We start from the raw sequence: 13,473 nt of genomic DNA on the forward strand, positions 1-13,473 counted from the left end.
ATGTGTATTTTCCTGGCAGTTTCAGTAGAATGTCAACCCCAGGCCCTATACTGCATCTCTGTCTATATTTCCTAACACCTAGCAAGACTGTGGTTGCTTAATGAATTCAGAGCAACAGTACTAATAATTAAATAACATGCACAATCCAATTTAAGAAGAGTAGCAGTAAGTGGTTATTGTTTCCTCCACCAAACGTTGTTTAAATTAGCTATGTGCGTTTCCTAGTTTGTTAGCCAGGCTGAACTGAAATTCAGTTCACTGTATCTTCGTCATGACCTACACATTATGCATCACTCTGCCAAGGGCTTTTAAATGTGCTTATTTATATGCGGCCTTTGGGCTTCCCAACACTATTATAAAAGCAAGCTGACCTAGAGATGTTCATGTTTTCTCTAAGGGACTGAAATGTCTGCCTCATATAGGCTCTATTAAGGGCAACGATTTATTTAAGTTCTGAAGGGAAGAGCTAACAAAATTGCATATAAGATATGGATATCAAAATTCACACAAAGAGAATCCTAGAAAATAATAAAGACAGGTAATATAAAAGTTGAGCAAATTTTAACCTAAAAATACCCTATGTTTATGTCTAATGCTACATAAGGTTAAATCAGATGCCGTTTGTGTGTTTTAGCAGTATTAGTAGTTTCATTTTCTCTATTCACATGCTGAATCCACCCTTTGAAGTAATTAGCATAATCACTAACATTATAAGATCATTTCCCTCACTCCAAATAAATGACCATCAAATTCGTGCCTACTCTCTATATTCAGAAATGCTTAAATAGTTCATTACTACCCAAATGACTATGGGGAAATGCTGTGCATAAGATGAAAGTAATAATGATTCATACCCCACAACGAAGATGAAACTCTTCCACATAAGAATTAATTCACTGTAAAATATCTGAGATCAGGAAGATAATTGAAAGTACTAAAAATAAAATCGAATGCAATAGGTAATCTAAAGGTCACGAGACGTCACTAAACAATTAGAAGATTTTTTAATTTTGATAGGATTTATAAATATTACTACAGGTTATATTCTGAATATAGATTGCTTCTAAATTGAGTTTCCTGGTATCTAAATGTATATCTAATGAAAATATTTTATACTCTATAATCTTTCGCCTATCATTCATATTACGTTGATTAAAAAAACTAAATGTCATGAGACTTACCACAAACAGAAGATTTTTTAATATTGGTAAGGTTAAGTTTTATCAATATAACTATAGCTTCTGTTCTGAATCCAGAACAACTTTTAAATGGTGCTTTATCTATCTAAACGTACATCTAATGAAAATATTTTTATACATTACATGTTTCACATTTCTTATCACACTTAATCTAAAAGGAATCTGAAACACTTAATAGTACCCATTTAATTTTCCAACAATATTATCTCCTGTTGGTAATAGGTTTTATTGATTTTCAAATATGAACCTGTATTATCTGAAACAAATGAGGACAAATAAGGAAGATATTCTTCCTAAATTTAAAGATAGAGCAAATTTGCTATCGATTTACATGGCATCACACAATGTATTAGTGATACTGGTTAATAAGAGAATTTATATTTCTCAATACTGAACTTAGAGCCCAGGTCTAAGCAAAACTGTGAAGAAAAGTGTTTACTTGTAGCCTATTTCCTCTTTTGTATGTATCCCTGTTTTCTCAAATACCTTCTGAGTCCATGACGGTCCCTAGCATTACTGTACCCAGGACTAATGCACATTGGCATGCATCCCTTACACTGTAAGCCTATTATGGTTGGCATCCATATGATAGATCAGTGCCTACCCCAGACAGGTGATGAAATATTTTGAAAATGACCCATGGTTCATGCTCTCTAAGCCACATCCTTCCTTTCATGCGAAGCTCTACTAACAGCACACAATGCCAGAGTTATCATTTCCTCTCTTCAGTATCTGCTCCACTTTAAAATCTTACGTTCCCTGAGAATCTTATAAAAGATCAGGGTCCTGTTCACTTTGGCCAATGTAAATTTCTGAGGTAAATATTTAGCCTACCTTTGATGTCTGTAGTGTTGTCCATTAGGGGCTATTGTTCACCCTAAGTATCAAGTTATGCATTGAACAACTCCAGGTGTTGCCATGCACCTTCAAGTCATTCTAGATGTGTAAGGTTATTGTGGCAGTTTTCTCAGCAGATGGCTTTGAAGGGTTTTGAAAAATGGAGGCTTTTCCCTAATTTGCAGAAACAGTCAACAAATATAATTAATTTCTAATTTCCAAAATGGTCAAAAATATATCAAAAGGTGCTCAACATCATTTGTCACTAAAGACAAGCAGGTTCAAAATATGATAACTACTAAAAATCTACAAAAATGGCTAAAGCTAAAAGAACTGAGAGCAAATTAGACTCACACACTGATGGTAGGAGGACAGCTCGATGCAATTACTTTTGAAAACTGCTTGGTCATATCTAATGAATCTGGACACACAGACATCCAATAAGGCCAGTTGTGGGTATGCCCAACAGAAAGGCACATATATGGACTCAGACATATAAAAAATTTCATATCATACTATCTGTAAAAGCTAAAAACTGGGAGTAAAAACAATATCCATCGATAATAGAATGGATAAAGAACAACTGTGATAATGGATAGTGGAATACTATATAACAAGGTAAAAGGACAAATATTGCTAAATGCAGAAAAGATGGATAAATGTTGAGTGAAAGAACAATCATAAAGGTTTAATACCATATTATTCAACTTATATGAAGTTAGAGAACAGACAAAATTATTCCGTGATTACCTTTGGAGATAAATGACTGAAGGAGGCTCTAGATCTGAGTGGTAGTTACATAGGGGTGCTCATTTTGTAAAAGTTGACTGGCTGCCTACTCTGATCCCTCATAAGGCAGCACTGGAATGCCATAGTAAACAAACAAAACCCATGCAATTCTGTCCACATCAGAAACAGTGATTCATCGCTCAGGGATTAACTCACATTACCCAGGCACATAAGAGTTAGGTGGTTAAAAAAAAAACCTACTGAAAGATATACATTCTTTCCAAAATGTTAGTGGCAAAATAATAATACAACATCTTTTTAAAATTAAAAACATTTTAATTAAAACAAACAAAAAAAGAGGTGGGAAAACAAATGGTCACTTCATCAGTTTAAATTAGTAAATATAGCTGTTACAATAGGATGGACATATTTACTCCATGAAAACAAACGCCCTTGGAAAGCAATATTATGCAAACACAAGAACAATAAATATGGACTAATAAATGTCCTTTTACTGCACAATGCACAGAACCTTGACCATGCTAAGTATGAAGGGCAAATATAATTCAAGAGGCATTTAGTTATATTCAATGACACTGGTTAAAGTTTGCTGCTCAAACACCCAAATACTTCATCAACCTCATCTCCCAGCTCTCATATGGCTGCAGATATAATTCTGACACATAAAGCAGCTCTCATGGAAGAATTTCAAGCCACTTAGGGATAATGTGACCCTCAGAGAAAGTTATTAGTGGTAATCTAAAGTTTATAGACGTTAAAACTTAATCCAAGTCATGTCTGCTTTGAGGTTAAAGATAAAATCAGAAGAGGAATTAGGATACAGGGCTTCAATCCAGAGATGTAAGCACTCATTCACTCAAGAGCTATTTATTGTGAAATAGCTATTTTTGGCCAATCATAGCCTTATGTGCTAGAGATAAAGTGGTCTTCAGACAAGTCTTTGCCCTCAAAGTGATTACATTCCACAAAGAAGACAGACAAACCATATGTACCTACAGGCAGACCTCGTTTTATCATGCTTCACTTTATTGCACTTCGCAGATACCGCTTTTTTGACAAATTGAATGTTCGTGACAACCCTGCCTCAACAAGTCTATCGGTGCCATTTTTCCAACAGCATTTGCTCACTTCATGTCTCTGTGTCACATTTTGGTAATTCGCAATATTTCACACTTTTTTGTTATTATTATATTTGCTATGGTGATCTGTGATCAGTGACCTTTGATGTTGCTACTACTGCTGGCTGAAGGCTTAGATGATAGTTAGCATTTTTTAGCAATAAAGTATTTTTTAATTAAGGTATGCACATTTTTTTAGACATAATGCTATTGCACACTTAACAGACTACAGTATAGTATACATAACTTTTATACACACTGGGAAACCAAAATATTCATGTGACTGGCTTTATTGCGATATTCACTTTATTGCGGTGGTCTGGAACTGAACATGCAACATCTCCGAGGTCTGTCTATAGATAAACAAGTAAGAATATTTCCTTTAATGGACATGCTCTGAAGAAAACACAAATCGAGATTAGAGATAAAGGCTGGCTGGGATGAGGCACTGGTTTCAAAAAAGTCTTCAGGGACTGCCTCTCCACGGAGGTCATGTGTGCACACGCAACGGAAAGATCAAATAGAGGGGGTCTAATGAAAGCTGAGAGAAGAGTCATCCAGGAGAGGAGACCCTGAGGGCAAGAACAAGGTTGGCATATTCAAGGGCCAACAAGGGGCTCAGTATGGCTAGAGTACAGTGCAAAGAAACGGTAGTAAATGAGATGGAAAAGGAAGATGGAAACCAGAACATGTTGGGCCTTCAAAACCATGATGAGTGGCTTGGGTTTTATTTTAACGAAAATGAGAACACATTTGTAGGGCTTTAAGCAAAACAAACACAATGCCTACACTTTGAAAAGACTACTCTGGCACATTGTGTGGAAGCCTTCTTCCATATTTAGACAATTTGGAAATGAAATACCTTTTAAGCACTGACAGACTTACTTTCCAATGGACAAAACATTCTCTAAAATGTTTTATAGTAACACCCAGCTCAGTGCCCTCTCCTTTACATTTTTCAGGCTGTTGATTTCTAGGAATTTTATGGTTGACAGTACTACCATCACATTCATAGAAATCTAAGGAAGGTCAGAAATAAAGGACAGTCTTATCTCAAGGTTGTCTAAAGAGAAAATTATAAAGTAATAACATATGACTTAGTATTGTCAATATACAATATAAAAAATTCCTTAGGTTGCCAGAATTTGTAACCACGTTTATGCTTTGCCTCCCTCAAAGCTCTGCATACCTCTAGCTGAGGGAGCGAAGGAACTACTTGGGTATGATTTCTAGGTTTGGTGAAGATAACCATCTCTAGTCCTCCCCAAACTCAGAGATGGTTTTCTCTGTTAACCCCGATCCCTGCAAATCAAAAGCACTGACTAGGTTGTCAGCTCACTAATTACAGGTTTTGTATTTGCTCTCAATTCATTTGAAAATATGAAATGTGGCTTATCATCTTCGTGAGACATGAAGTCAAAAGTTGCTTAGTTTCCCCTGTAAAACAAATGTTAGAAGCATGTCAGAACACTATCTCCCAGTTGGCTATCTCTTGAGGTCACCCTCAGGTGAAACACCAGGGACTAGGAAATGGGTCAGGGATGCATCCAATTTCATTAACATCTGAAAGCTTTCAACCGATAGAACAGCCAGTGCTCCTCTCATTGCAAAACAGATCCCTCCCAAGAAAGTTATTAGTCAAAAGGGCAAACTAGAGTCCCAGTGGTGATAATTCTCGTGCCATGAGTACTAGGTTAAGTGAGGGAAATAATAGATGGTCTGTTCATTGGGGAATTGATTTCAGCCCTTCTCAAGAAGCAGATGGAAATTTTAACCCACTCACATCTGATCTCAGTTTGGAGCCATCTTTCTTCTCCTCCAAAGAGCAGAGACTGAATTTTAAGTTAGTTAAATCATTTCCCAGCTATCCTATTGTAACCTGATAAGGTACGGGGTCCCTGGAGAAAGAGAACCAGGAATGGCTTTCTTGACAGAAGAGAAGCCATTTTTGGCCTAAGTCATTCTGTGATCTAAGCCTGGCCACAATGGTTGCCCTTAAACAGGTCTTGGTAATTAATGATCTTAAGGGAACAAAAGAGTGCAGAACATTGCTTGTTATCAGGCAAGAGAAGTAACGATAGCAAAGGTAATGTATCAGTTGTAAAGACTCCCAGTTCTGTTTCAATAGTGAAGATTAGCCTGAAGTGCTCAACCTCCAGATCTACAGGAACCTAAGTGGTGATGATGGTGACCTTTTCTGACCCTTGTAACTTCAATCAACTAAAGGTTGGACTCTATCAACCACTCAAGCTGCTTCATGAATATGCATGTACCTTTAGGTTAAAACTTCCCCAATTTTCCTGTTCGGGGGGACACTGTTTTGGGAAAGATCTTCAGTGTTCTTATTTGCTGCAAGTAGTAATAAATTCTTCCTTCTGATCTTTGGCGTGTTTGTGTTTTGGTTTGCCAGCCAAGAGGCGAACCCAGTTTTCGGGTAACACTATCGGTGTACACCAAGAACTTGAAAATTGTATGATGAATCCCTGCTCTGACCTTCTGCCCCAATATAGTTGACTACCTAAGTTATTTATCTTCCAAGCCCAAATAATCAGGTTATAGCATATAAGCCTATGCTGGGAAGGCTGGGGAACTCTTGGTAAAGGTACAGGATTGAGCCTCTTTTGATTTTATATATGTGTATATACACACGCATACACAACTGTCCTGGGTAATCTTTGCTTCCTTTCCCAGATTCACTCTGGTTTCTCATTGAATTCAGCTGATGGAAGGCTCTGGTAGAACAGAGGGCAGGAGCAGAATGAGGTCAGGGTATATATGTCCCAAGTTCTTCCCGGGCTCAGCTACCGGATGGCAGGGGCTGTATTTCTCCACAGAAGGCCACAGTTCCATCTGGTTGCCCTCTCGGACACCTTCCAGTCTCCCTAGTTCTCTTAACCTTCAAATACCTCCATGAAAAGTCCCTACATTAATTTCTTCTTGTTTGAGCGCACCATCTCTTTCCTGCCTTGCTATACCAGGCTTTACTTACAAAATTCGATTTCAAAAATATTATATGGGGATTAAATTTTCTATGGTATATATTATCAATATTATTTTACTATAGAAGATCAAGGATACAATATAATCAATCTAATATATTTCATTGGAATTAATTGCAAAAAACAGTTTTATATGATTCTGAAAATAGTGAACTGGTGAAAATTTGTTTTAGCAAGCATTAGCCAATAAACTAAGGGTAAACTTTTAAAGTAAACAGAAGATGAGAGCTAACATTTATTTTAAGTCCTCTGTGTACTAGAGAACTTATATATACTGTACCCTTTAATCATTATAACAACTATATGAATTAGAGTTAGTAAAATCAGAGAAACTATTAAAAAGCTCATATCATCCTGAGGTATTTCCCCCTTATTCATGCTGTTGCCATTCAAACGGGTTAATACATACTTTCTATTTTCATTATTTGCTATCCAAAGATACGAGAAGTCAGAATAAAGAGGAATTTATGAAAATTCAGCAAACACTGTAGTCATTGCTGTCTCAAAGTATTCTCTTTGGGAGCTCTATGGTCTGAAAGTTTGTGCCCCCCTAAAATTGATATGTTGAAATCCTAACCCCCAAAGGTGATAGTATGGGTACTTGGAGGCTTTGGGAAATGCTTAAGTCATGAAGGTGGACCCTCATGAATGGAAGTAGGGTCTCCCTTTCTCCAGAGTGACCCCTAGCCTCTTCCACCTGTGAGGATACAAGGAGAAATCTACCACCCCACAAAAGGTCCTCACCGCATCATACTGGCATTCTGATATTGGACATCCATCTGAGAACCATGAGAAATAAATTCTGTTGTGCACACGCTACCGAGTCTGTGATATTTTGTTATAGCAACCTCTATCTTAGAGGCAACTTTCTCAATCCCAACCGGCTCCACTGAAGTTAGGTATCAGCTTCTCAGCCAAATCCTTCTGAAGTGCCTGAGATAGACCACTTCCATGAGGTTGATGAGGAGGTTAGCTCCACAGGCTACAGCAGTGGTCTTCTCTCCACAGTCCTTTCTAAGAGCCTCTATCTTGTTAACTTGAAGCCACTGGTTCTTGTGTATCAGTGAAAATATTATTCCTTATAAAAGCAGAATGTAGAGTACATGTAGTACCTCAGTGAAGCCACAGGATTTTTTTTTATTACTGAGATATAGTTGATGTACTATCTTCGGTTTTGCTGCATTCAGAAGTGTTACTTCCTGTTCAGTTTTTTGGAATAGTGTCCCTTGTGATTTGATGACTATCTTTAGTGTTATGTTTGGATTCCTTTTTCTTTTTTCTTTCTTTCTGTTTTTTTGTGGGTATCTGTAATAGTTTTTTTTGATATATATATGTGTGTGTGTATATATATATAATTATTTTAAGCTGATGATCTCTTAAGTTCAAACACATTCTAACCACCCTACATTTTTACCCCCCACCCCAGGTTTAATGTTTTTAACATCATATTTTACATCATTTTGTTCTGTGTATCCCTTAACTACTTATTATAGATAGAGATAATTGTTCTATTTTGTCTTGTAATTTTCCTACCAGCTCTGTAAGTGATGGATCTACTACCTTTACTGTATGTTTGCCTTTACCAGTGAGATTTTTCCTTTCATAATTTTTATATTTCTAGTTGTGGTCTTTTCTTTTTGCTTAGAAATATCCCTTTAACATTTCTTGTAAAGCTGGTTTGGTGGTGCTGAACTCTTTGAGCTTTTGCTTGTCTATAAAACTCTTCTTCTCTCCTTCAAACATGAATGATAAGCTTGCTGGGTATCTGTGCCTAAATAAAGCCCAAGTATTCTTGGTTGTAGGTTTTTTCCTTTCATCACTTTGAATATATGGTGCCACTCCCTGCTGGCCTGCAGTTTTTGCTGAAAAGTTAGCTCATGGTCTTATGAAAGAGAGTTCATTTTTTTTTTTGCCACTAATTGCTTTTCTCTTACTAATTTTGAGATTCTCCTTTTATCCCTAATTTTTGCCACTTTAATTATAATGTCTTGATGTGGGCCACTTGGGTTCATCCTGTTTGGGATTCTCTGTACTTCCTGGACCTGGATGCCTGTTTCCTTCCCCAGGTTAAGAAAGTAGTCAGCTATTATTTCTTCAAATAAATTCTCTGTCCCTTTTTCTCTCTCTCCTCCTTCTGGGACCCCATAGTGAGAATATTAGTATGCTTGACGTGGTTCCAGAGGTCTCTTCAACTGTCCTCATTTTTGATTTTATTTTTTCCTTTTCTGTGTTCAACTGGGTGATTTCTACTTCTCTATCTTCCAGATCGCTGATCTGTTCCTCTGTATCATCTATTCCACTGTTGATTCCTTCTAGTGTATTTTTTATTTCAGTTGTTGTGTTCTCCAGCTTTGCTTCATTCTTCTTTATAGTTCTTCTTTATGTCTTCTTTTTATTGAAATTCACACTGTGTTCATCCATTCTTCTACCGAGTTCAGTGAACATCTTTATAATTATTGCATTGAACTCTTTCTTGGGTAGATTACTTATCTCCACTTCATTTAGTTCTTTTTCTGACATTATGTCTTGTTCCTTCGTTTGGAACACACTCCTCTGTCTCCTCATTTTGCCCACTTCTCTGTGTTTCTTTCTTGTGTGAGGTAGGTTGGTTTCCCAATCTTGGGGAAGTGGCCTTGTGTAGAAGACATCCTATGGGGCCCAGCAACATGCTCCCTCTGTTCATCAGAGCTATATGCTCTAGGGGTGCCCCCTATGTGGCCTGGCAGGGCCAACTACTGAGGGTGCGCTGGTAGGCAGGGCTGGCTCCCTGGACTGATTGGCTGTGAGGCCATGCCTTGTGTAGTGGCCGCAGGCCCACTGGAGGGCAGAATGAGTTTCCTGCACAGTTGAATGTGGCCTGGGGGGCTGCTGCCAGCCTGCTGGAGGACAGGGCTGGGTCCCCACATGGCTGTTTGCATGGTCCATTAATGAAGCCACAGGTTTTGAACACAATTTCCCTTCTGGCATATTAGCCAAAGTACAAACATCCAGCACAAATGCTTTTCTACCTTTTTTCCTAATATTTCCATCAACAAATGGTTAGTCTGGCTGAAGGGTTCTCAGTTGTCCCCTGAAGCATTAGTGAGGGACGGCCGGCCCCACATCCCTCTTCCTTGGCTCTGTGATTGTGGGACACGGAGAACCTCCTGCAGTTCAGTTCCCACAGCTCCTCTCTTCCTGCCACTTCCTCCCTCCTGTGTCTGACTTTCCTCTGGGTCGACTAATTTCAACTCAGCTCGCCAGGTCCCCAGCTGCAAGCAGAGAAGTTCCTTGAGCATGCTGCCTTCCCGCTCTCTCCCTGCTCCCATCTCTACCTCGGCTCCATGACATCATTTATCCATTTGCAGACATCCTCTGCTGCTCCCACAGCTCAGATCACAGGAGTGGGGGGGCGGGGATCCCTGTTACCCATCAGCCTTTCCCTTAGCTTAATTGCAAATGACTGTATCGATTACCAGAGGGCAGAGTGTCCAGTCAGCATCCTCAGAGAAGACTGTCTGAGAGAGTATAGGCTTTTCCACTTTCCTTTAAGGATTCATTTTTCTCTTCTCTTGGGATTTGCTGTTGCAATTAATCTCTTTAAACCTGTGTGTACTCCCCTTCCAACTTCTCTCTTCCTCCTTAACTGTCTCATTTCCTTCCTCCCTTCCTTCCTTTCTTTCTTCTTCCTTTTATTCCTTCCTCCATCCAACCCTTCATTTTGTTCTTCTCTGGGAAAAATGGTAAGCAAATAATGGTAAACACATTTTAAAAGGTGATAATTAAGAGGTGAACCCTATATGTTTAGCTTATAGCGGAAATGTATATTTTTAAAGAAAGAAGGCACTAATAGAAAGGGCCACGTCCATGGCAAAAGGTATACTAAATGAAATGCATAAATGTTCATGCTATATATCTGATAAAAAGTGTTTAATTCTCCACATATAAGGAATGACATTATAGGATGTACACAACTGAGCAGGAGAGTTTAAAAGCTTTTCGCACAAATTCACTATCTAACGTCCTCAAAAATTAGCCTTATCCATACTAAAAAATAAATTTCACACATCCTTGTCCACACGGGTATTTTATTCAAAATTAAGGATAGCAAGTGCATGGCATAGTCTCCACACTCCCCACTCCCCAATGCCCATGTTAGTCTTTACTAATCGTTCACTATTATTTTTCCATTTGGGCTCAGAAGCAGCTTCTGCCTTTCTCAAAACAGTAATCCAGGCAGCTTTCACCAGTTACAAGGAACTGACAGAGGACCCCACTGAAGGAGAAATCTATTTTCTATCCTTGTAAAAGAAGTTTAGGCACGAGATATTAACCATGAGATATTAGTCATCTCCATATATGGCAGTATGGGTTGTTTTTTATACTTTTCTAAATTATCAAAATGTGCTATCATTATACATTACATTATTAATCAGATACAAACTGAGTTTTCATTAAGAAATTGACTATCCTATATAATTTAAAGACAGAGTTACCAACACATAGATTTCATTCTGACAGTACCAAAGTGGAAAGTCAGGTAAGTTACCTGAGCAATTCTTTTTATTTTACCTAGTTCTCTAAGTATTATAAACACCTCAAGATAATCGTATTTAATTATGTCATTTTAAAGACATAAAGACCAGGATTGATTTTTCAAACATAGTTTAAGACTTTTTATTATCTGTATGGGGGCAAGAAGGGAAGGGGAATGACAAAACAAGCTGCCTGTGATGATTAGCGGTAATTTGCAAGTCAAGCACAACAGGCTCCAAAGAAAGAATTGTCCTCAAGGGGAAAAACGTTTCATTTCTATTTCAACTGATAAACCTTCAAATTAGTTTCAGTATAACACTTGGAAAAATGTTAACATTCACAGGTAAAAATATTACCCCAGTTTAAAGTGTGTGTTGTGTGTGTGTGTGTGTGTGTGTGTGTGTGTGTGTGTACATATGTATGTAAACTTCTGTCTATTTCACCATTACTTACATTTACCTTGACATTTACCTGGACTTTTGTAATGGCATTTATACCTAACAATTTATTCTTAACACATATCCTACAGTGTTATTCTCAAAAGAGGCTCTTAGTAAATATTGGTCAAGGATAAGGAATCTACCAGAGAAGCTAATATGGTTTTGACTTTTAACAAACTTTTTCATTTCTATATAAAAAAGAAATCAGAAACCATTAGCCTTCCGGATTTAAGCTCTAGTATACATCTTATGAACAATCCTGGGAATGACATCAAAGCTATGGGGAAAATTTGAATAATATTATTATAGTTTGGTGTGAGACATGACTTATTAAAATGACATAGCAACATTTCACGTACCAGATACTCCTACTCAGTAACCCTAAAAATTATAGGATGGAGCCCTGGATAGCCCCCCAAAAGTCACAGAGTTTATGCATTTATTTGACAAAAAAGTATTGAGTGTCTCTTATTGTTAGATCGTGTGTTTCTTAGAAAGTGAACAAGATAGATATGTCCACTGCCTCATAGAGCTCACAGGTTAGTGAAGAATACAGAGAAATAAATGGCCAACTACAATACGGTGTTTTCATATTTACTAAATGATGATTCATGATCATGCTACATCAATATCACCTGGAGGGCTTTTTAAAAATACACATATTTGCATTGGCGAAAAAAGTGGCCCACACCATCCAGAGTCACATTGCTGCTGTTGTAATAGAAGCCCAGAGAGCCGTGTGGTTGACAGGGTCTTGGTTGTCCGGCCGGGTGACATGCCTGTGCCTCTGAGGTGGGAGAGCGGAGCTCAGGACATTGATCCACCAGAGATCTCCTGGCTCCATATAATATCAAAGAGCGAAAGCTCTCCCAGAGATCTCCATCTCAATGCTAAGACTCAGCTCCACTCAACGACCAGGAAGCTACAGTGCTGGACACCCTATGCCAAACAACTAGCAAGATAGGCACACAACCACACCCATTAGCAGAGAAGCTACCTAAAATCATATTAAGGTCACAGACATCCCAAAACACACCACTGGATGCAGTCCTGCCCACCAGAAAGACAAGATCCAGCCTCAAATACCAGAACACAAGCACCAGTCCCCTCCACCAGGAAGCCTAAACGACCCACTGAACCAACCTTAGCCACTGGGGACAGACACCAAAAACAACGGGAACTACGAACCTGCAGCCTGTGAAAAGGAGACCCCAAACACAGTAAGTTAAGCTAAATGAGAAGACAAAGAAACACACAGCAGATGAAGGAGCAAGGTAAAAACCCACCAGACCAAACAAATGAAGAGGAAATAGGCAGTCTACCTGAAAGAGAATTCAGAGTAATGATAGTAAAGAGGATCCAAAATCTTGGCAATAGAATGGAGAGAATGCAAGAAACATTTAACAAGGACCTAGAAGAACTAAAGAGCAAACAAACAGTGATAAACAATACAATAAATGAGATTAAAAATTCTCTAGAAGAAATCAATAGCAGAATAACTGAGGCAGAAGAACGGATAAGTGACCTGGAAGATAAAATAGTGGAAATAACTAATGCAGAGCAAAATAAAGAAAAAAGAATGAAAAGAATTGAGGACAGTCCCAGAGACCTCTGG

The 13,473-nt window shown here is 38.2% G+C and overlaps 1 long non-coding RNA gene across 1 annotated transcript in view; it reads right to left on the bottom strand.

The window, feature by feature from the left end:
- Window positions 1-13,473, bottom strand: part of LOC125965689 (uncharacterized) — a 388,818-nt gene that overhangs the window by 193,488 nt on the left and 181,857 nt on the right. The gene's annotated exons all lie outside the window — the stretch shown is intronic.

Source organism: Orcinus orca, chromosome 10 (assembly GCF_937001465.1).
Source record: "Orcinus orca chromosome 10, mOrcOrc1.1, whole genome shotgun sequence".
Lineage (NCBI taxonomy): Eukaryota > Metazoa > Chordata > Mammalia > Artiodactyla > Delphinidae > Orcinus > Orcinus orca.